Source organism: Ursus arctos, unplaced genomic scaffold (genome assembly GCF_023065955.2).
Source record: "Ursus arctos isolate Adak ecotype North America unplaced genomic scaffold, UrsArc2.0 scaffold_1, whole genome shotgun sequence".
Taxonomy (NCBI): domain Eukaryota; kingdom Metazoa; phylum Chordata; class Mammalia; order Carnivora; family Ursidae; genus Ursus; species Ursus arctos.
In genome coordinates, this window is record NW_026622763.1 from 13,301,797 (window position 1) to 13,327,109 (window position 25,313).

General features: G+C 42.1%; 1 protein-coding gene across 7 annotated transcripts in view; it reads right to left on the reverse strand.

The window, feature by feature from the left end:
* INSIG2 (insulin induced gene 2) overlaps positions 1-25,313 on the reverse strand; it is an 89,933-nt gene that overhangs the window by 24,392 nt on the left and 40,228 nt on the right. For 2 of the 7 annotated variants that reach the window (XM_026510125.4, XM_048213917.2), the window contains exon 1: positions 1,304-1,389. The exons of 1 other annotated variant lie outside the window; for it this stretch is intronic. The gene's annotated coding sequence lies outside the window, so the exon portion shown is untranslated. Of the gene's footprint in view, positions 1-248; positions 1,390-25,313 lie in introns of those variants that run through there. 4 more of the 7 variants (XM_026510123.4, XM_026510124.4, XM_048213918.2 and 1 more) reach the window with 4 other exon arrangements.

Below are 25,313 nucleotides of genomic sequence, written 5' to 3' on the forward strand. Positions count from 1 at the left end.
AATAATTTTCTGATAACAATGAAAACAACGTGTCTCTAAATTACTGAACTGCACCTTCTTCTTTCCTTTACAAAAGACCATTCATAAAAGCAACAGTTGTCAGTTTAAAAAGAATCGACCTCTTTCCCAAATGTACATGATTCATTGCTTGGTCACTTTGTATCAGATAAGTACTGCCGACTACAACAAATCACTCTAGTCAACATAATGTGCAGAGAAAGAATGAAAGCGGAACACAGGAAGAGTACCTGGCTAATATTTTTTCCCTGGAGACCCTATTAGTTAGGCATCTCTTCATTCATTTTCACTCCATGGGTGGCAATCAGGGCCAAGCCCCGAAGCTGGAAAACACAATCTAGCCACTGTTTGGCTCCCTTCTTTCTCCCTGTACCTAGGACTGGAGCGTGCCCTTCCCCTGCAATCCTCCGCTCTATTGCAATACTGATCTGGGTCAGTCTCAGTGGCCCAGGGGTCAAGCCTACCCATTCCTTCTTAAAGCATCTCATCAATCCTACAAAATAGGAAGGCCTTCGTGGTGGTATATTTTTCTAGACTATGGAGCTAACACCATACTTTTATAACTTTTTTTCCAACACTACCAGGGCATGGGTCATGATCACTTGTTTTAGCACACTTCCCCCCACCCCTCTCCCCGTCCCCTATCATCCACACCGCCTTCCTTTTCCAGATTGCCAATTCCCACTGAGCAACCCCAAAATCCCAGTAACTGACTTCTAGGTCCTGGCAAGTGTTCTCTTTGGATTTACCCACACACCTGCTCCAGAGGTGTCCAATTCCGATCCAAAATGCCAAAGTCCCACTCCTCAACCCAATATCAACATACCTTTTTGCGGATTCTAAACTTACTACAAAAGCTACCTTTTTGGATCCATCCTCCTCCCCAGCCTGAGTCTCCCTGGCTACTAGCCTCCCAAGTCCTGACAGCTCTATGCTTGACAGCTCAGCGACCTCCAGCTTCATCAGATCTCCAGGGTCGCCCTTCCCGCCGTCCTCCAGTCTTCTCTCCGCTCGGACACTCTTCCACTGTCCGGGGAGCCTCAGCCTCTCCTATGACCTCCGCCCCACCCCGCTGTCCCCTCCCGGACCTCGCCGACCCTTCACCAGGTAAGCGGGGCCCCTCGCCCTTCAGGCCCCATCTGTGGTCCTGGCTACCCGCACCTGCCAGCAGGGTTCCCAGCCTGCAAAAACACAAGCAGTGCCTCTTCCCGAAGGCCATCCCCCTCCTCAGGCCGCTTCCCTCAGCACCGTAGCTCCAGAGCTTCGCAGGGGGACCCCAACTCACCCCCGCCTCCGCCATCTTCTGGGACCGGCTCCCGCCCCCCTCCGCCTCTTCCTCCTCCCCTCCCACTGCTCCTCCGGAGCCTCACTGCGCCTGCGCAGTCCACGAGGCGGCGCTCCGACGATCGGGGCCGACGAATTTCCGGTTCGTACCCGCACTTGTTGTTGGGCCCGCGAGACGGGGCAAAAGGGCTTCCGGTCTGCCCGAAATCAGCCGCCGCTTGTAGGCGTGGACTGTTTAGACGGTAGGAGGTGGCTTGGTCTGCTGTTGTTTGCTGACCAGGCAGTCGTGGGTTGTGAGTATCCAGGTCCTGTGGGCGGTGTAAGAGAATCGCGCACTGACTCACGCACACTCTCTGGGAGGCGTGACCCTCAGCATGTCCCTCTGCTCCAAGGGGAACTGAGGGGTCTGGAGCGCAGGCCGCTGGGATCTCCCCCCAGGGATGCTGACTCTCTGTGCTTTTGCCTGGCTTTTTTACTCTTTACCTTTTCCCCTTCTCTACTAAGTCATAAAAGCATAACTGATACTTCTCTCATCTCCATTCCACAGCACTTCATAAGGTTTTTATTGATAATCGTTCCCCAAGTTCGACCAGGTAGCAGTTTGAGGACAGCTGTTTCCGTAGGAAGAGCTTTTAGAAGAGCTTTAGAGGTCAGTAGCAAAGTAGAGAAAGTACAGAATCTTATAACCCCTTCCTTGTCAGAAGGTGTGCTATAATATAGATGTGATCATGTTACAGTGGTCTTGAGGAAAGTTTTAGGTGAAATTTGGGCCTAGCATAATTGTTTCAGAGCTTTCCATAAAAGTGTCAGTGAAATACCTTTCCCCCCCCTTCCTTTAAATGGTTAACAATAAAATGGATTTTTATGTTTCTAACCTTTATATCGGTACACTTACTTCTCAAAATTAAAGTCGAAATTAAATCTGCAACAAAATGCATCTAGGCAAGTATTGATATGATCTTTCTTGTTTTCGCTAATGTTACCTATAGCTCATAAATTTCTCTTTTTTTAAGATTTTATTTATTTATTTGAGAGAGAGAGCAAGAGAGAGAGCACAAGCAGGGGAAAGGGACAGAGGGAGAGGGAGAAGCAGCCTCCCCACTGAGTGGGGAGCCCCACACAGGGCTGGGTCCCGGTGATGAGGTTGGGGACTATACATGAGGTTCAGTGGGGTGGAATCCAGAGCCGATGACCAAGAAGGAATTCTTGAGGTGTCTTTGGTGCAAAATGGTGGTTTATTAAAGCACGGGGATGGGAGCCGTGGGCAGAAAGAGCTGCTGCCCCGAGGTTGTGAGGAATGGCCCATTATATACCCTCAAGTTGGGAGGGGGTTAGGGATAGCGTAAGTCTCTAAGGAATTTTGGAAGCAAGGTTTCCAGGACCTTGAGGGGGCTAGCTGTTGTTGGGAAGAGGTCATTTATTACTGTCTAATAAAACCTTAGTCATGAGATCCTTCAGATGTATATCGGTGGGCCATATGCTTGGGGGATGATTGCCAACACGTGTCTTGGGGGGGAGGGGGTTAGAGATAAAGGAGGTTTCCAAAGGAATTTTTATACGTTAAAATAGACTTACAGGATCTTGGTGGAGGGGAGGGGGTCAGGCTAGGACTGCCTTTTGCCCTTAGCAAAATATTAACATCAAGGAAGCTAAGTTCCTAGAGGAATGTCACCGTGCCTGTTTCAAGGACTTGTCAATGAGCTGTAGGTAGTAAGGTCTGTTTCTTTGTCCTTTAGGACAGCCAGGAGTGCCTGAGGAATGTCACATACACCCCATGGGGGGTGGGGTTTGCAGGGTGTCAGCTTCTGCTTTGTTTCAGCTTGCCTTCCGTTCCCTCATCACCAGGACCCTTGGATCATGACCTGAGCCAAAGACGCTTAAACAACTGAGCCACCCAGGCAATATTTTGCCATAAATTTGCCAAAAATTTCGCTTCTATGGGTTTTTATACCACCAGTAAAATAAGATTTGGGCGGATTATATGGATGGATGAGGAATTTTAAAAGGAAAAGAGAAGAGCGCCTACAAAAGAGACAACAACCTCAAAAATGTCCTGACATTAAGACTCTCTGTAAAACAGTATGAGTTCTATTCATTTGGCTCATGTCTCCCCAAGCCACCTTTTTCAAACACTTAGAAATTGCCTTCAAGAAAATCCTTATGGAAAATTTTAGCCTAGAGGCATTTATTTTAATTTCAATATTTATTTAAAGCTGGAAAATGTTAGTATAGTCCGGGAATTGCAAAGAAGGTAGAATCGCTGGGGGGTAGCAACTGAGAAGGGAGAGGTTACAAATTGAGGTTGTGTATTAATATCATGATTGAGCACATACTCAATCTAGGTGCCAGACACTGTGCTAAATTTAATTTCATTTCACCTGCTCAAAAACCCCTTTAAAATAGATATTATGTAGTAGATGAGGAATTAAGACCAAAAGCTGTGATACCCAATCCTGGCTGCATATTAGGAGCACCCATGGATCTATTAAAATTTCTTGTGTCTGAGCTTCATCCTCCATTTATTCTGACTTAATTGGGCTGAAGAGGGGACCTGAACCATTTTAATAATTCCTTGTGTAATCCCAATGTGCAACCAGAGCTGAGAATCACTGTCTTAGAGTCAATTTGCCCCCGGGGTCACCTAGCAACTAAGTAAGTGGCAGAGGAGGCAGAAATTTAATCTAGATCTATCTGATTCCAAACCCTGTGCTCTTAGCTGCTCACCAGCACCATCAACATTCACCCACGTAGCACACACCACTCGCATGCTCGGAACTTTGTTAAACACTGGGACACAAAGATGAATGAGACAGAGCCTTTGCCTTCAATAAATTCACAGCCTTGTAAGGCAGAAGTCTCAGTAAATGAAACTAGGCCAGTTCACACAAGGTAGAAACAAGTCAACTGAAAACTCTGTGATATTTCCTTCCGATTTTGAGCTAGATTGGCATCGAAGGTAACCAGTGGCGGGGAATCTAGGTAGGTGGCTATTGCAATTGTAGGCTGAACTAAGACAATGGCGGGGGTTCAAAGTGAATTGGCAGGACTTGCTGACCATTGATGAGAGGGTGAAGGAAAGAAAGAAGTAGAAAATGACTTCAGAGCTTTGACTTTGAGTGGAAGTAACACCATTGATCTAGAACAAGAACACAAGAATGGGGTTGAATGCGCTTGAAACACTTGTTGAACATTCAGGTAGAAATATTTAGTAGAGCACTGGAAGTGTGCATCTGGAATTCAAATGAGCAAATAGTCTGGAAATAAAGATCTGGAGTCACTGACTTATGAGTGGTAGCTGAAACCAAGCTTTGTATAATGTGTATGTTACGTATGGAATTTTTTTTTTTTTTGAAGACAGCAAAGATCAGGAAGGAAAAAAACCCACCAAATTTGACATTGCCATATTTGAATAGTTCAATAAAGCTATTTTTATCTGCAGTGATATTAAATACAGTCAACTCATGATCATCCGTGATGAGTTTTTAATACTTTCCAGACTTTCCCTAGCCTCACAGCAAATTTAACAGATGATGCATGGCCATGGAATGCAAACCAATTTTAAATATTGGCTAAATATTTAAGAACACAATATGATGCATTCAGAAATGTAATAGAAATATCCTAGAGCAGTGTTTCCACACATAAATAACTTTTATGCATCCCTAGTTTTGACTTCAATTATTTTATCCTAATATTACTTAAACCTACAAAAATTACAGTATTCTAAACATAAATCTAGACAGAAAATTCTTAGGCTTAAGCCCATATGCCTCTGTAAACCAAAACACTTGCAAAATAAATAGAAGCAAAAACATAAAATAAGTAGCTTCAAATTGTAATGTGAAAGGTGTTTTCTTGAATTTGAAGAATTTCAGTAAATATTAAATCATTGCTCCAGAATGGATTATTTTAAGATAAAACATGCTTTTAATACTGTATGTCTTGTGATGGCTCAATTCTTCACCACTTCTCTTTATTAAACTGTTATTTTTATAATGAACCCTACCATTACTTGGCCTTTATTTGGGGCAAATGGTCATTTAAATTCATCTGTATTCTTTTTGCAAACAATTACAGGCCAATCTTAAGAGAAATCATGTAACAATACCCTGTTAGAATGTGTTCATCAACATAATCCAGAACAGGCTTGTATTAATAGTTGAAGGTTACCATGTAAGTAAAATCACATCATTTCAAAATTCTTCAGAGGAACTATGGAATACTGAGAATATATTCATGGCCCCTAAAGATCTGCAAATGCTACTTTGAAAAACAAAACAACCTATCCTAGATTATCCAGTGTTTTTGATTATTTATGCTTTGTAAAATTCCTTAGCATAAATCTCCAATTCCCAAAATGTATTCCATAGAATCAATATAAGCAGGTAGTTTGTGGCGAGTGTGTGTGTGTGTGTGCGTGTGTGTGTGTGTGTGTGGAGGAAATGGGGTTCTACGTTTATATTTGGTAAGCACTGGATTAGAAAAAAATGAAATACATTTTCAATATCGGAATTCTGAGATCCTTTAACATGCCGGACACACTTGTCCCATGGAACATGAGATTCTTTCCCTCCTTCAGGGCATCTCACAGTGCTAGTATTTGACTGTGTTTATATATTGTCAAACATTTTGGTCTAATATACTTAAGGAAATCTGAAGGAATGAAGCTGTATTTTGCATTGAAGAATGTTTATAAAATCCTCTGTCATCTGTCAATCAATGACCTCTATATAGAAGGCAGAAGCATCATCAGGCATATGGCACACTTTTCAATGCCTAGCATGGTGTCTATTTCATAATACAAGCTCAATAAATATTTGGGGGGTTAATTAGTATTTTGTTGTATTTGTTATCTGTTTTATGTCAATAGCAATTGCTGTTATTTTGATTTAATGAGCTACATATCTTCTGGGGAGAAGACCATGGTCACAAAAGTGTTTTTCTGAAGCCCTGTCATATAACCAATATTCATCCTGAAGTATCGTAAGGAAATTTGTCTTAGAATCTACACTGTCCAGTATGGCAGGCATTAGCCATGTGCAGCTATTCAAATTAAATTAAGATTTTATTTATTCATTTATTTTAGAGGAGAGAGAGAGAGAGAGAGAGTGTGTGTGTGTGTGTGTGTGTGTGTGTGTTAGTGTGAGCAGGGGAGGGCCAAAAGGAAAGGGAGAGAGAGAATCTCAAGCAGACTCCGTGCTGAGCATGGAGCCCAATGCAGGTCAGTCTCATCCCCCTGAAGTCATGACCTGAGCCAAAACCAAAAGTCAGACACTTAACCCACTGAGCCACCCAGGCACCCTAAATTAATTAAAATGAAATAAATTAAAAATTCAGTTCTGCAGTCACACATATCAAGTGTGCAATAGCCCCATGTAAACAGGGCAGACTGTAGAACATTTCTATCATTACATGAAATTTTACTGGAAAGCACCATTTTAGATGATTTACATAAACTTAGTTTCCTCAAAATATTAACAAGGTAGGGAAAAAGTCAAGAAATAGAGGTGAAATTAAATTTTTCCCACCAGCAATTTGTCCACCTAAAATTTATAACCTCTTTTAGCACATTGGAGACAGAATTGTATAATGCAAAGTGACCCAGTGGTTCTAGTTTTACTTCAGGAAAAAGTTTAAGTTATGGCATTCCCCACTTTCAGACCTGGCACCAACCTCTTCCAGAGGGATACACCAATTCCAAGACAGTTTGCTTTCTCAAAAGAGTCATGAGCAGGTGGCCAGTAGAAAGTCTATACCATGTAATGTAGATCAGATGATAAAGAAAAGCCCTCCCACTGAAAACAAAAGTGTTTGTTGGAATATATATATATATTTTTTAAAGATTTTATTTATTTATTCGACAGAGATAGAGACAGCCAGCGAGAGAGGGAACACAAGCAGGGGGAGTGGGAGAGGAAGAAGCAGGCTCCTAGCGGAGGAGCCTGATGTGGGGCTCGATCCCATAATGCCGGGATCACGCCCTGAGCCGAAGTTAGACGCTTAACCGCTGTGCCACCCAGGCGCCCCTGTTGGAATATATTTTAAGTGTCATCAAAGAGCTGAGAAGATAGGGGCACCTGGGTGGCTCAGTCATTAAGCATCTGCCTTCAGCTCGGGTCATGATCCTGCGATCCTGGGATCGAGCCCCGCATTGAGCCCTGCATCGGGCCCTGCATCAAGCTCCCTTCTCAGCAGGGAGCCTGTTTCTCCCTCTGCCTGCTCCCCCTACTTGTGCCCCTCTTTCTCCTTCTCTCTCTCACTATCAAATAAATAAATAAAATCTTAAAAAAAAAAAAAACAGCTAAGAAGATGAAGAAGGATTACCAGGCCAAGATCTAAGGGAAAGTAGGACCCTAGAGAAGTAAGCAGAGCAAGAAAGCAACTTCCCCTGAAATGTTTTCCTGGTTGGAAAAAAATTGAAATTCTGTTTTGACAGACTTTTCAGACAAGAGGACAAAGGTAAAATCTTGGGGCCTGGTAATTTGGGGACTCAGAGTCCTCAAGTTTAAAAGGTGGGACAGCCAAGGACAACAGCTTTGGCATAAAGGTAATGGGAAGTAAGGCCACTCCCCACCCACACAAGGAAATGAGCAGAGCAGAAGGAAACAAAAACATAACAAATAAGTACCTGTGGAAATGTAGGCACAAGCTGACCCTCAGGCAAATTTGCATTCCAAATTCACTCCATCTCAGTAAATTCAAAAACTTCATGTCTTCAATTTTGTTAAAGTGTTTTTACACTGATGGAATCCAAAATACCTTTGAATTGAATGCTTCTTCCAAATGTCTTTCCAGTGTTTTACAAATGTCTAGCCCACATCTAATACATCTGCAGATTTTTTAGTAACACTCAGCTTAACCAAGTACCCGTAGCTTTTAACTTACTTGTCCTAGAAACAAAACCTGCCCTTTTAATATTTTTAGGTCTTCAATATACAAATTTTTTAAAAAGATTATTTATTTGAGAAAGAGAGAGAGAGCACCTGAGTAGGATGAGGGGCAGAGGGAGACAAATCTTCAAGCAGACTCCACGCTAACTGGTGAGCCCCATGCTGGGCTCGATCCCATGACCCATGAGGTCATGACCTGAGCCGAAACCAAGAGTGGTGTGCTCAACTGACTGAGCCACCCAAGTGCCCCCATCAATTTCCAAACTTTGAATTACATGATGCAATCACAATAACATAATTGGCAACAATCACAATGGACTCTTAATGGCCATATAACCTAATAGCTGGCGCTGGAAGTGCAGGGGTAACTAGCCCCAGGAATGGAGCATGTTACCAGGGAAAGGAGACTCGCCTTTAAGTGTAGGATCTTCTTATATCCTTTCTTAGTGCTGTGAGGTCGACAGGGGAGGCTCACAGAGAGGAAGTTCTCATCCAGGGTTTACTAGCAGTTGGGTCAGATTAGAAATCAGATCTGCTGATTCCTAATTCAGTGCTTTTTTTTTTTTTTTAAATAGAATTCATCCTGATCTAAGAATTAGGCTTGAAATCTTTTAGATCACGTAAAAAGAAATTTGTTCTACTGTTTTAGCTTAACAGACTCTGAGATGATAATAGATAATTCTTGGTATATTTGTAGATAAAGTTTTTGTACATTTCCTTGATAATATGCCCAGAACATTCAATCTATCTTTTCATAACTCTAGACTGAAAATATACTGAAGTTACCAACTATTCAGTTGTAGTTACAAATGTGAGGTGATTTCGTAATAGGGATATCTTCTTGGATATAAACTCATTAAATGTTTTCTGCGATGCCTGACCTTAGCTTGATTTTATAAATTTTTGTTTTGGTGGCAAACTCTATAGTACATTCAAACAAATTGGGGGGTGGGCGTGGAAGAGGAAGTGACAGAGGTGCTTATAAATCACTCTAGTCATAAGCAGGCAAACTAACCTGAATTCTCATGGTGGCACTGCTTCGATCTGTGATTATTAGTAAGATCAATGCTGGCTCTAGAGGAAAAAAAAGAACAGCACGTGTCCAAAAAGGGGAGGAGGACAGAGAACAGGGGCAGGGTGAACCCCCAAAGCTCTGAAGGAAGAGGTCAGTAGGAAGGGCAGTCACCTTTTAGTAGTGACCTTGGTGTAACGCTGTCAGGGTGCTTTTGGGGTCTGTTAGGAAGTAGTGGTGACTAAAGTTAATAAATTGAACGTATATAAAGTCAAATGGTCCCTGTAAGGCTTGGTATGTATCATCAGGCAACAAATAAACTAAACAAAGCCCGAACAAGGTCACCACGGATGAGCAAGCAAAAGCAGAACACAACTCTGAGACAAAATCACTGAGGTATAAAACATCAGGGTGAGAAGACAACTGGAAAGACTATAGACCATAAACTATTTGTCAGAGAGGCAATGATAGAGACCAGGAGCAGAGAGGCGACACTAGCTAGTAATTATTACAAGGGCCCATGCAATTTGAGGTCAGAAAACATAACAAGGTGTTCTCTAAGAGATTTCTGTCTTGCTAATTCACCACGCTGTTGTTTCTGTCGTGTGACACTCTTGCATTCGAATCAAATTCACACACTGGGGGCTTAGATGGTATTCAGTCTCTCCCAAAGGCGAAATGTGTATTCCAATCTCTGACTGAGCTTAAGCTAGACTCATAATTGTCTAAGAGCATATATTGTTTTTATAAGAGACTGAAAAAAGTAGTAGAGAAACTCCTCTGGTTTGCCGATTACATATGTATATGGATACACGTTGATTCACAAAAGCAGAGGATTTCATCTGACAACAGATGGAAGACACAATCAAATAGTTGAAAATTTCCCAAAAGAAATATATATAAGGCTAGGTGATGTAACAGACATAAAACACACTTACAGAAACTCAATGGCTTGGATTTAGATTTCTTCTGGGACACAGATTTGCCAAAAACAGAAACTTCCAAAAGAATTTTCCATGAAAATAAAGATATTGCTTGAAATGATTTTAAATTTATTTCCTTTGGAATTTGAGAAGCATTGCTTTTTTAAAAGACAAGGAATCAATGCTTTAATAGTGATTAGAGAGAATTAAAAGGACTTAGACTTTTTTTTTTAAAGATTTTATTTATTTATTTGACAGAGAGAGAGACAGCCAGCGCAAGAGGGAACACAAGCAGGGGGAGTGGGAGAGGAAGAAGCAGGCTCCCAGCGGAGCAGGGAGCCCCATGTGGGGCTCGATGTGGGGCTCGATCCCAGGACCCTGGGATCACGCCCTGAGCCAAAGCAGATGCTTAAGGACTGAGCCACCCAAGCGCCCCTAGGACTTAGACTTTTCAGAAGCAGATCTTAGATTCATAAAATTAATGTTAGTATTGAAGTATGATAAAACCATTAGTTGAAAAGACATTCCAAGCTGGAAAATAATATGTGTAGCTCAATAATGGCCTGGCGAGTCCTGGTGATGCTCACTATTTTCAGAGGCTTTATTAGACATCCGAGCGCCAGTAGGTCCCATTGCTCTTCTGTTCTTTTAAAAATTGCTGGGGTGCCCAGCTCAGTTTTATTTCAGGGAGCCTGGGGTAAAGGAAAAGCATGCACACTACATAGAAGGAGGCATATCTGCGTTCCAGGCTCTGCTCTCTATTACCAGCTGGTTATTCTTGGGCAAGTGACTTGCCTTCTCTGATCCTCCATTTCCTCATCATTGAAGTACTTCTTGTCATAAGGAATACATGTAATAAAGTAGTCATAAAACATCAGAGTTTTGTGGGTATTAATCACTTTGATGTTCTCCTTGACAAATGATGTTCCTCTTTCTGTCGAACACCTCCAGGATTAAAAATTCCTCACCTCTTAAGGAAACTTGTTTCATCTCTGCAGAGTTCTAGGTGCAAGAAAGTTCTTCCCGGAGTTCAACTATATCCAGCTTCTTGATGGCTTCCCACCCACTGACACCACTTCATGTGACAACCTCTAGATTGTGAAATTCTCCTCCTGCTCTGCACTCCCCACAGACTCTTGTCCTCATTAAATACACCATTTGCTTAGCCATTTTCCATATGACACATTCTCCATCCCCTTACCGTAATTGTTGCTTTCTTTTGGACATGCTTCAGACTATCAACATCCCCTCCATAGGCTTACTTCCAGAACAAACACACAAAGTCCTTCATTTTAGATACTTCCTTGAACACAACACCCCATTACAGTAGCATTTTTGGCAGTCATATCCTACTATTAAATTGTATTGAGTTGTTAAATTTAAACAGCTCTTAAATCCTTTCCATGTGCACAAACCACATTTTCTCTATCCTATTCCTGTATAGTTGTGGGTAGAATTGGGGGGGGGTTAGATTTTTCCGTGTTTTCCATTGAGGGTGATGGGTGAATGTCTAAACAAAAGGGATTATGATATTTCTGTTGAATTTCTTCCTAAACAGTGTCTTTCCCATACAAATTCCAATGTTCAACATAATGATGAGCCCCCTTAAGCCTTGTGTCACCTGCAAACTACATCAGCTTGCCATCAGAATCTTATCCCAAGTCCTTAATCAACACTTTGGATAGTACAGTACCAAGTGCAGAGGCCTGTGGTGGGCTTTGGAGAGAGTCCTGCCATTTGGTTTGACATTAATCCATTCATCAAAAAAGAATTCTGTTTACTATAGGCCCAGCTTACGTTCAGAGTGGTGTCATTACAGACTGATAAAGGCACTTAGAAAGTCAGGCGAACCATTTCACCTTCACTAACTGATGCTGATTCTTTTGCTGAGAGCTTGCAAATCAGCTCTTTAATGCTTTGTTCTAGAAAATTCCCCAGATGTCAGGCCCATCTTCCAGAATTCACAGGATTCACCTCTGCTTTGAGAATAAGACATTTGTCCATTTTCAGTTTTCCCTAATTCTTAAGGTTCTTCAGAAATTATTGACAGGAGTCTCTCGGTTTTATCCTAAGATTCTTGTAGTCTCTAGGAAATGTGCTTCATCCAAGCCATGAGACTTATATGCATTTGAACGGCCAGTGCTTTCTTACGGGTTTCTCCCCTACCTTCCTTTTAAAAACTAGCAGTAGAGGGGCGCTTGGGTGGCTCAGTCGTTGGGCATCTGCCTTTGGCTCAGGGCGTGATCCTGGCGATCTGGGATCGAGCCCCACATCGGGCTCCTGCTCCGCTATGAGCCTGCTTCTTCCTCTCCCACCCCCCCCTGCTTGTGTTCCCTCTCTTGCTGGCTGTCTCTCTCTGTCAAATAAATAAATAAAATCTTCAAAAAAAAAAAAAACTAGCAGTAGAGCTGCTTTTCCTTCTCTGGCAATCTTTCAGCTGGAGAAAATATAGGAATTAAAGCAGTGAAGTGGTTCTACCCTCCTCCTCTTCTCTCTTAACACTGCGAGTAGAAGGCTCCTTAAACTTTGAGCACACGTCTGTTCCATCTACGAAAATGTGCCTTGCGTGACTCATCACCTCCGGCCTGAACCACTTACATTTAGATTGTTCACAACTCCAGTCCTAAATGCTGGCACACCACAGTCTAACCTGTTTCCAGTCTGACCCTAGGACTTATTTTTATCTTTCACTTCTCCTTTTCTCCTGAGACCTAATACTTCCCCATACTCCGATTTTCTTTTTGCTCTTAGCTCTCTGGCCCCTGTTTGGTCCCCCACGGGTAAATGCCCCTCCTCCGTAAATGGGTTCTTGCCATTGGCTGATCTCCGTGGGTCTGACGTTCCCACCAGGTGCTCCAGCCATCCACTCCTGTGTACCAAACCAGGGAGCAGCTTCATCGCCTGTAAGTCACACGGCATCACTTCTGCCATCATCTGTTGGTCAACCGATCACTAAGGGTGGTCCAGATTCAGAGACAGGAGACACAGACTCCAGCTCTCAATGAGAAGAGTGTCAGAAAATTTGCACACAGGTATTTAAAATGCCACCAGGTTAGCAGAGCCCAGCAAAGAGAGCCCTGGCATGAGGCAGCAAAGCCATCAGTTACTAGTTCTTCTTTCTCTCTACATAAACGCACAAGTCCTCAAATGCTTAGCATGTTTCATACACCTCCCTCCATCCTGGCCATTAGGGTCTAATATTCTTCCAGGCTTACATTGCTGTCTTACCTTTGAACACGATTGCTTGTCTGTGGAGTTGTATCAATTTATTAGGGGCTTTTCCATTGCTTCCATTCTACGTAATGCCAAAAATCAGGCTTTGAAAACATTTCATCCCTTATCTTTTTTTTTTTTAGAAGGAAAGGAGAGAGAGAATCTTTTTTTTTTTTTTAAGATTTCATTTATTTATTTGACAGAGAGAGAGACAGCCAGCGAGAGAGGGAACACAAGCAGGAGGAGTGGGAGAGGAAGAAGCAGGCTCCCAGCGGAGGAGCCGATGTGGGGCTCGATCCTATAACGCCAGGATCACGCCCTGAGCCGAAGGCAGACCCTTAATGACTGCGTCACTCAGGCGCCCCCATCCCTTTTCGTAGAGTCCCTATAAATGGAATGCTAGAAATCCCCTTCCTCTGCATAACTCTGCTTAACATTAACACGATAGATAACGGCCTCTTCTTAATTCTTCTCATCCCCTTCTTAGGGTGCGGTAGGTATAACCATGTGGTGAAGAGTCAGACAGACCTGAGAGTTCATTCCTGCTCTCCTCACTAGCTAGCTGGGTGATCTGGGGATTTTACTTCTTTAAGAGAGTAAATTTTTTGTGATAATGGGGATGACAGTAGGATTAACTGACAGTAGGATTAATTTTTTAAGATTTTTTATTTATTTGAGAGAGAGAGAGCACAGCAGTGGGAGGGGCAGAGGGAGAGGCACAAGCAGACTCCCCGCTGAGCGAGGAGCCTGATGCTGGGCTTGATCCTAGGACCCCGAGATCATGACCTGAGCCCAAGTCAGACGCTTAACTGACTGAGCCACCCAGGTGCCCCTAACTGACAGTGGGATTAAATGAAAGAATATAGAGAGAGGATTTAACACACTAGCTGGCACTCACTAAACAGTAACTGTTCATCTTATTCATCTCTTATTTTTTTCTAAGATTTTATTTATTTATTTGAGAAGGAGAGCATGAGCAAAGGGAGGTGCAAAGGGAGAGGGAGATGTGGACTCCCCACTGAGCATGGAGCCTGACCTGGGGCTCGATCCTAGGACCCCAAGATCATGACCTGAGCCAAAGGCAGAGGCTGAGGTGACTGAGCCACCCAGGCGCCCCTATCTCTTACCCTTATTATCTTTTAACTGAAAATGGCAACAATCTCTCCATTCTGGACTCTGGATATGCATAAAACAGCAGCTGTCTATCTGTACCAAACACCCTGGGAGGGGACTTTATAACACCCTGTGTTCACGAGTAGTTGCATATGTTTTGCCTGGTTTTGTCAGGAACTTCAGCGAGATCTGCTAGGGTCATGGTGACCCATTCCTTCCCTTCTTTTGTAACCCTTGCAGCACCAACCTCAGGCCTGAGCTATGAATACCAGAAGTGCATCCCAGATCACATAAGCTGATCCTACGTTGAACAACTGAATGTCAGAGCCAAGACTGTTGCCCCAGGTTTCTCTCTGCAAATAACTGTAGGACACCTTCCTACAGAGAACGTAATGTAGGGGAACGCTGCTTGTCCAGAGTGCATACCTGTGGGTGTATAATTAGTCATGAGTCAGCATGTAAATACTCTGGAAATTGCTGTATTTGTTAATGTGAAAAGCCCTGCAGAAATACAAGGAGTTACAGGACCCAGGGCTGAACACAGGAGATAAGGTACTGTGGGGAGAGAACCAGTGAGCGAGGCATCAGTGTGTGTCACGTATCCCTCCGAGGGGACGAAGCCCGTAGGTTCTCCTCCCTCACTTTCTAAGAACACCGACTCCCTTGGGTGAATAATTTAAAGGACAAATTACCACTCTTCTGGGTACCAAAGCCAGCCATAAGCTGAAATTAAATTAAATCATAAAGCCCTACAAGAAACTGAGGGAAGAGTCAGAAATATAAAACCAAGGGAATCCAGAGCTAAGCATGAAATATTAGAGGCAGTGCAATGTCCTTGCCTTCCTGTGCTGATGAAGGGAAAAAGTGAAAAGCACCCCAGCACAGACTGAAAGGACCACCATCAAATATCCATTGTTAAGTACTTGGTAGTGGCTATTGTAATGATTTCAATTCCGGTGGGGTATTGGAGGGAGGTAGGAGAGACACCACTAGATCAACTTCGAGTCCTTACATCTAGGCTAACTAGTCGGGTGACCTTGAGCTACTCACTATCTAACGGGGCCTCTGTTTCCTTTACCTCTGAGTTGAAAAAGATGAAATCAGAGTTTGGGTTTCTAAAGTGGTTTTTTTTTCCCCCTTATCAGCTCAAAAATCATAGTGAGCTAATAAAAGCATGTATAAAATTTGCTTATGGAAATACAGAAAGCTCCTTTTTTCACAGCACCAGCCCTAGCACCACCATTAACATGTCCTTCTACTCCTTAGTATACTCCTTATTATGAGGCCAGGAGATTGGGGGGTGGTGGGGGGAAGGGGGACAACTTTGGAAACAGAAACTATGAAGTGTTGTAATAAAACACTGTGTCCCCACACTTGTTTCCTACAGATGGAAATGAGTTGTTTACATGTGGCCTAGAGGGAAGGTCCCACCCTGAATGCAGGCGTGAAGGAGCACTTTAAATACCCCAGGTTGGCTTCTGCAAGAGGAACTCAGCATGCCTGGACTCAAGTAAAAACCCAACCATCTAGCAATCCACAGCCACGGAATAAGGAAGGATTGGGAACCAGTTCCTTTGTTTAATCAATACAAAGCAGGGACTTTGGTAAGCAGGTTGGCAGATCTCCTGCTGCCAACATGGCATAAAGTTCTAAAATAAATTAAAGGCTACGAAGCAGAGGGTGATTTCCAGGGTGCTATACAGTTGAAAGACCTGGGACACGTCCTATATCCAGCATATTAAGCCTAACTCTGGCAACATCACGGCTAAGCCTGATCCGTATCTACAGCCACGACATATCACAGGAACAGGTAAATAAAATCCTAACACACACTCGTCCTTTTCCTTGCTAGAAAGCTGTACTCGGCCTCTTGGCCTCCATGAGTGAGGGCTGCAGTGAAGGCCATGTATCAGGAATACTCAATTAACTTGGTGGTGCCCAGATCTTTGGATTTCAGTGGCCAGCAAAATTTCAAAAGAAAAGAGAGAGACCATCATATAGAGGCCAAGTCTGAAACCATTATTTCCCCAAGTAAAAACATCTACTATCCACAACGACCTATCGTTTCATAAAAGGAGGTTTTAACACTAAAGCAAAGGAAGGGCACTGTCTCAAGTAAAGGATGGTCCTTTAAATTGCTTCTGTTCAGTTTTCGGACACATTTGACTACATTGCTCTTTACTGAGCAGTCATGGACCAGCGAAAACTTCATTCTGGGCCAGGATGATTCTTAAACTGGCATTTGGGAAGTCCTCCTCTTTGTGAAGATACTCTGAGAACTCAAAAGCCTCTTTCTCCAACAATTCCAGTCTCTCCTTTCCTCAAGGCTGAACTTTAAGCCCCATTTCTACTATGAAGTTTTTCCTGAGTACCTATGACCATTTATGATCTTTCTAGTCCCTGAATTCTTACAGCACTTAGAATTTTAACATATAATCTAGCACTCTTTTTTAAAAAGATTTTATTTATTTGAGAGAGAGAGAAAGAGAGAGAGCACACGCTCGGGCACATGAGCAAGGTGAGGGGCAGAGGGAGAAGCAGACTCCCTGCTACACAGAAAGCCCCATGTTGGGACTCATCCCGGTATCCAGGGATCATGACCTGAGTCGAAGGCAGACGCTTAACCAACTGAGCCACCCAGGCACCTGATAATCTGGCACTCTTGTTTTGTGGGAAAAGGTTTTGAAATTTAGAATATTTTGTAGATAACAGTTCCATTTTTAATGAAAGACTTTATAAGTTTTCTTACTACCAAAAGAACCACAAGTTAGACATCTCTGAACAAGAGCCCAGCTTAGGAAAGAAAAAAAATACAGAGAAATCTACTATGGAGATGAAACGTCCATTATTCAAAATGCATTTGAGTTGGCTGAGGACTTTTAAGGTTGAAAGTATAGAATTCAGGGGCGCCTGGGTGGTTCAGTCGTTAAGCATCTGCATTTGGCTCAGGGCGTGATCCCGGGGTCCTGGGATCGAGCCCCACATCGGGCTCCTCCGCTAGGAGCCTGCTTCTTCCTCTCCCCTCCCCCTGCTTGTGTTCCCTCTCTCGCTGGCTGTGTCTCTCTCTGTAAAATAAATAAATAAAATCTTAAAAAAAAAAAAAAGAAAGTATAGAATTCAATACAGTTTGGTCAGTGGGCTGTTGTGTTGGAAACGCTCTGGTAGCACATCAAGAAAGAGTTACAAGACCTTAGATCTTAATACTGTCCCTTCTCTTTACCAAGCCAAGTAAGCATCAGGACAATCACTGCCCTACTTGTTCCAAATGGCCCATATTCCCATTTAAATAGAATAACAGACTTCTGCATAATAGAAAAATTGGCTTAGAGATCATCTAGTCCGCCCTGTTGTTCAACAGATGGCATATCTAAGGCCCAGGTAAGTGAAGTGACTCACCCCAAATCCCAAGAAGTCAGTATTAGCATTGGGATTCCTACCATGATATATGATCTTGCAGGTATTTTAAATATAATGTCTTATATCCCCGTATCTCCAGGTATATAGGGTTCTACACATCAGTGCAGTCCCTACAGGGCTTAAGGAGACAAGTTTTTCCCAGCCCCGTAGGCTCGCCTTTTTGCTTTCTTTTTACCCTGGATTATTTCTTCTTCCCTCCTTTCGTCCACTACTCCTACCCTCTCCCCTCTCCACCCTACTCCCTGTCCAAACTCCTTAAAACCTAAGTTCTCAAGAAAGGCTCCGATGAATTTATCCAGCCAATGTAATGTCCTCATAATCCTTATGGACTGAAGGTCCATATGCCCAAACATCACGTTGGGCATCACTAAATGTGTTCCTTCTACCAGGGGTCCTTACAATTTTACAAGGTAGAGAGATAAGCCACTAAATTAAATCTTTATTCAAGAGGTAAGTGCAATTTTCTCTTTCCTTGAAACCACCACGTGTAGACAACAGTTTACTTTCAAAGTCAGCCACATTCTTCTTTGGTGCCCTCATCACAATTACCACAGTCCTAGATATTTGAGCAATCTGTATAAATCTATATTGACAACATAAAGGACCCTTGTTCATTTTCCTTCTTTAGGGTCCGATCTTTTCTTCCTTAACTAAAAGCAAAGCCTTATGCTTTCCACTTAAATATGACTTTGAAATATTTGAAACATTTTAAGATGTTGGTATCAAAATCAATCACTCATACCCAAACCCAGAAACAAGGACTCCCCATTTCTGGAACAAATATAGCACAGGACCTGTGCCAATTCTCTAAACTTCTTTGGCTACAAGTTTTCACTTTTGTGAAACAGAAAGATTGTTCTTAACTAAGACTGAGGTATTGGAGGGTTGGGACCACACCTTTGTAATCTTCCGTATGTTACCGTATAGAGCCTTGTCTCGGGCTCTGCCCACGCAGATGCTCAGGAAATGCTTGCTAACTGAAGATTTTTATGATCACTGATAGAAAGACAGCATAAATGCAAAACACGATTTTTCCCTTGCCCCGAGTTACCCAGGAGCATCATTCTCATTCAGAGATGACCACATTTCAGAAAGTGGGTCTCATAAAACATACAATTTAATGAAGCCATCTGGGAAGATGATCGTCATATAAATGCAAGATATTGATATTATCTGGCTACTTGGGGAAATACCATGTAAATGAAGGTACAACCCAGCTCCATAATTCAAATCAAGTATTGATGTGCAAGGTCTTTGGATAATGGACTTTGAAGATTGATATTTCTCGCAAATCTGAGGCTACTTTTCTCTCCTCCTTTGCAATTTTGCTATTTTTGCAATGAGATTTTTATTTTACTTTTTGGAAAACATCTTTTTTTTTTTTTTAAAGCAGGGATCTATCCATGTCAACTGGGAGTCCTGAAACAGAAAATTTACATCTGTCTTTATCAGGGTTTTTAACTTCTCTTTTTTGAAGCAAGAAATGATGCAAACAACACAGGCATTTCTTCCCTGCTCCAGTAATTATGCAGAATGTTGTTCAGTTATTCAGCCTCCCAACTGACTCAGCTGCCTCCTTTCCTGTTTTATTCTTCTAGCAAGAAGGCGTGTTCTACTCCTGATACTATCCTGAAGACTGTCCTGGATGAAGCCACCCCAATGATCTGTACTCTCTTTTCACCAATGTCACCTCCTTTCTCGGAGAGACAATTGCTAAAACAGTGCCAAGTTCAGTGATGCCAGTAATCACAAAAGGAACATTCAGCTAGCTCTGGCACTCTCCGTCTTTTACGTGGTCAGGGAAAGGGAGTGAGCCTTTCCTCCGCACTTAGACGATTCTGCCTTACTACCGATGCTGCGGGAATTACCTCTCTCGTGGAGGCGGCACCTGCCCCCACAGTGTAATCCGAAGCTCCTCTGGGCTCCTCACTGTCTCTGCTGGAAAATGTGCCATCCGGGGTTTGTTCCTGCTTTTCCAAACCCCCGAGTCCGTGTAGCCCTGGCTATCTCCAGCCTCCTCTGTCATCACACACTCACCAAAATATATGTAAATACAATCAATATCAACACTCCTCCCAGAAGTTGTGTGTGTGTGTGGGGGTGTTCATGGACATTGTCTGTGTTGGTTTGCTGGTCCCAGGCACTACACGGAGCGTTCATGGAGAGAAAGTGCATGGCACGGGTTGGGGACATGGAAGCAGAGAGGCTGTTCCAAATATCTTGCCTGGCTGAGAACTGCAGTAGAATACATGGGGGAGCTGACAACATATCCTCGATCCTTAATCCTTTTCATTAAGAAATGGTCACTGAAGGAACTCCTCCTCGCGTTGATCCTTGGCTTGACCCTAAATCACAGCTTAGAAACAAGTGTGCCCAGAGCTGAAGACCAAGACACTCACATGCCTTGTATCCTAGAGACAAGTTTGTACACTGAGAAGCAAGGTAGAAGAATCTGCTGGCCCTCTTTCTCCTCGGGCTGCCAGGCACTGTCACTGCCCATCTGTGATGGGAAAATAATAGTCTGCGTTTCAGCCGAATAAGCTGATGGGAGGCCTAGTGTCTTGAAAGCCATATAAGCAAGCCCATTTAGTGAGTGCTATAGGCCAGATAGGGTAGTAGACATGGGGGTACAGAAGGGAGAAAGCCCAGTTTGTGTCCCCAGAGAGTTCTCCGCCTGGCAGGAACATCATAGTAAATTTGACCATATGGATCTGTTAATGTTCTCAACATTATTTTCCATGTTTAGAACCCCAAATGTATTTTTCATGAAAATAAATTGCAAATGTGATGACAAAATTAGTGTGAACATCCCAAGGGACTGGAACTCGGACTGCGGAGACAGCAAGTACGGAAACAATCTCGCCCAAAGAGCTGACGGTAAGAGATCAACAGTGAGCACGCCGAGAGGAACAGCAGATTTGCCTCAAAGAAAAGGCATCAGAACCCGGAAAAGCCTTTCAACTTCGCATAAAACATCAGGCCATTATAGGAACTCAGCACTTACGTTAAAAAGGTATCTTTGCGCAGAAAAATCAGTCTCTCAGATAAGCACGTTTTCTACGCATTCGGAGATAGGTTATCACCATAAGAGAAGACAAAGAAGTGGGACACGATCTTTACCTTGAATCACAATGTTGGTGGGAAGGTGAGTTTTTGCACATGGAAAAATTAAAGCAATATCGATTCACACTGTAAAATATTTTTAAAACCTTTTGTCTAATATCTGAAGATTCTGTGGTGAAAAAAAAGATGTATGACCATAACCAAGAGGTAAAAAATTGAGTTTAGAGAGTTTTTGTAGTTAATGGGGGGGAGGCGAGGTGGGCACTGACAAAGGACTTGGGGTTTGGAACCTGGGAAGAGCTGATAAAGTGTTTTTCTGTGCAAACAAAAAGCCAAATCCTTTCTAACAGTTTCCTGAAGTGATTTTCTATAAGCATCAAAAGTCTAAGACCAATAGGATTTTGTACTCTGTCATTAAAGTGTTTGGGAAATTTCGAGTCAAATGTAGATTAAAAAAAAAAAAACCCAGAAATTGTTTCTCTGATTATTTCTTTTCATAGCAAAAAGACTGTATGGGAAACAATAAAGAGAAAAGCAAAAATTACCCATAATACTGTTGCAGTGAGATCATCAATATTAGTATTCTGGTGTGTACTCTTCTGAACATTTTTCTATGCATGTGCACACGCATGTGAACATATACTTTTTTACAAAAATGAAATCATACTAGGCATATTGCTTTTTAGTGGATTTTTTTACTTAATAATATTTCATTTTGCATCTTAATAGGTATAGGTTTAAGTGAGTATAGTGAGTTATGTTCCCCCAAATTTCATGTCCATCCAGAACCTGAGAATGTGACCTAATTGGGAAATAGTGTCTTTGAAATTTTAATTATTTAAGGATCTTGAGATGAAATCATTCTGTACATAGGGTCCCTAAATCCAATGACTGGTGTCCTTATAAGGAAAAAGAGGGGGATTTGGACATGGAGAGGGCCATGTGAAGACAAGACAGAGCTTGAAGGATGCTGCCACAAGCCAAGGAACAGCTGAAGATGACAGAAGTTGGACGAGGCAAAAATTTCCCCCCTCCCCAAACCTCCACACTGCCAGAGCCTTCAGGGGCAGTGTGGCCCTGCTGATACCTTGATTTGGGACCTCTGGCTTCCAGAACAGTGAGAGAAGAAATTCCTGTGGTCTTAAGCCACCCAGTTTGTGGAAACTCCTTATGGCTGTCCTAGGAAACCCATACCATTAGCATTTTTCTTGGCTGCATAGCATTTATCGTATTTCATTCCACGTGGAGGTACCACAGGGAACGTCATATAGTGATGGATGTCGTTGATGGGCATTTAGGTTGCTTCCAATTTTTCACTATTGCAAACAAAGCCACAATGAACATTTTTGTTAAGGCAACTCTGTGCCCCTTTATGGGGCAAGAATATAGCCTGATGCTTAGCAGCATAGCGTGGGTCCCAAAGCCAGAATCACACTGCCTGAATTAGAATTTGGGCTCCGTTACTTACTAGCTATTACCTGGGTAGTAATTTAGCTGGAGATGTGCTGTTATATGGAAAGATTTTTTGTTTTACAATGTCTAACATATAGTAAGTACTAAAGACATGTTTCCTATTTATATTCTCGGAGATGGATAATTCCTTCTAGATCAAAGAAGAAATACATTTTCAAAAATCAAATGGCAATCATAGAAGGCTCAGTAATAAATCTAATAGGATCCAGAGTTCACTTTTATTCACAGGCATACACACATTCATAGAAAAATTAGAGCAGAAAGGCTATGAATACTTAATTTCTAACACCTTCGACAAAAGAAAGCACATTAGGAATTTATTGCCATTGACTTTGAAAAGGCAATTGTTAATTGTTCAACACATTGTCACTTAAATCAAACTACGTCTAGTTTCAGCCCTGGTTCTGCCACCTTTTAATCTGGAGGACATTACTAAACTTCTATGCTCCTAAATTTTTTGATCACGTACTGGGATAGTTATTTCAATCTCATTAGGACTATTAGAAAAGTAAAGTGAGGTACTTTATGCAAAGTGCCTAGTACAAAACCTGGAACATAATAGAGGCAGGATAGTATATTACTATCACTAAAAATAAATTAATGTCTAAGAAAATGCCGAGGAATAGTCTATGGAATAAAGAAGACAAATCTAAGATACTTGCAATCACTTCACAGATCAATCATGAATAACGGTGGTCTACAAAGCTTTTGGACCATGTGTCCCATCAGTGAAAAAGAATTTGCACCATTTGCCACCAACATATGGATATTTAATTATAAATTATAAGCATGTATGATGGTTTTCATATGCACATTGTAAAACTCAAAACTAGAAATTTCAAAGGCGCAAGATGAAATTTTTAAAGTTCTGGCATTTTCTTTCCACACTCCAGTAGATCATCTTGAACACCCACCACCTTGGGTTCATGCATTTCAATGTAAAGGTTCCTGATGATAAAATATTCTCAGCTACAAGATGGTATAGAGATGGAATGGGTGCAAGGATTTGCGGATCACTAAATGCACATGGAACTAACCAGCAAAGCATTTCTGGATCGTGTGACTACCTATCTGTCTGATACATGCCCCGTTGCTCATTTTTCAAGATTTGGTTCTAAACCCAGCCCCTGCATGAGATTTCTGGCACTACCAGGTAGAACTGATAACTGCTTCCTTGGATTGCCCCCTGCCTATACAGAGATCTAGCACGCATCTAGAACGCCTGATTACATTTATTAGCTTCTGTGTCTCTCTCCCCATCGTGACCATCTGCTTCTCAAAGGCAGGGATCCTGTCATATTCTTCATTGATTTGCAAGTATTTGATATACAGTACGACCTGAATAAATACTTACTAAATGAATGAGCTAACAAAACTAAATAGCTATACGGTGCATAAAAATTAGTACATCTTGGAAACACATAGAAGGAAAAAAAGAAAATGCTATGAAACGCTAAGTACAGCCTCTTCGACATAGGAGCATGTTTAATTAGATTGTAATGTCTGACTTTGTTAGCAGCAAATTTCACAGAATTTCCCAGTGAATTCTCCAGATACTGCAATGGAATTCTTGGTTGCTTCGCTCCTCTGCACAGCCCTCCTCTGCAACACAGAGGAGGGGAGTTAGGCCTGGACGGGGATGTTTATGTACTTGCTAATCATACGTTTGTTTTCCCTCCAAGCTCAGTTCTGCCTGCCAAGAATAGCTCAGGATGACAATCATTTTCATGCTTTCAGTCAAACAAAGGCTCCAGAAGGACATGGAAGAAAGGAACAAAGCCAGAAGTTGAACATCAACAACAATAAGGAAAAAGAAGAAGAAAATAAGTTTAAATATCCTGCTCCCATATTTTGCTATCGCATCTTGGCATTTTAGTATTCCTGTTCACATGAAATTGGAACATTCTGGGTACGTTGGGACCAGTAGACTTTAAATAGCTACAAGAAATAAGAAGCCTCCATTCCACCCCACACTTATACCCCTCAAGAGTCATTTGAGTTTTTAAATCTCTCTCTCTCACTAACCCCCCCTTAGTCTTTCATGTGAACTTGAAGCCATGACTAGAAACTGTTCACAGTATTTATTCCTATGTCTGTTTCTTTAAAGCATTGTTTCCCAAAATGGGTTCCATGAAATGTTCATAGATGCCTCATGGAAAAAGATTCTGTGGTGAAACATTTGGGAAATTCATGGTTATGCAAGCTAACAGATCTCTTTGCAACAGGCCTCATGTCCTTTAATTTTCTGACTTACCTGGTCAATCTCTAGGAGGAAGCATAGTTCACACCATAGAACCCTCTTTTTCTGGAATCATCTGACCAAACTAGTGTTCTGATTAATGTACTTTTAGAAATGTCACTCTTTCGGGAATCCTCTTACCCTGTTGGTGGGAATGCAAACTGGGGCAGCCACTCTGGAAAACAGTATGGAGCTTCCTCAAAAAGTTAAAAATAGAGCTACTGTACAACCCAGGAACTGCACTACTAGGTATTTACCCAAAAGATTCAAACAGTGGTCCGAAGGGGCACCTGCACCCCAATGTTTATAGCAGCAATGTCCACAATAGCCAAACTATGGGCAGAGCCCAATGTCCATCGACAGATGAATGGATAAAGAAGATGTGGTATATATATATATATATACATATATACATATATATATATATATATATATATGTATATATGTATATATATATACATATGTATACACACACACACACACACACACACACACACACACAATGGGATATGATTCAGCCACCAGAAAGAACAAAATCTTGCCATTTGTAACGACATGGATAGAACTAGAAGGTATTATGCTAAGCGAAATAAGTTAGTCAGAGAAAGACAAATACCATATGATTTCACTCAGGTGGAATTTAAGAAACAGAAAACAGATGAACATAG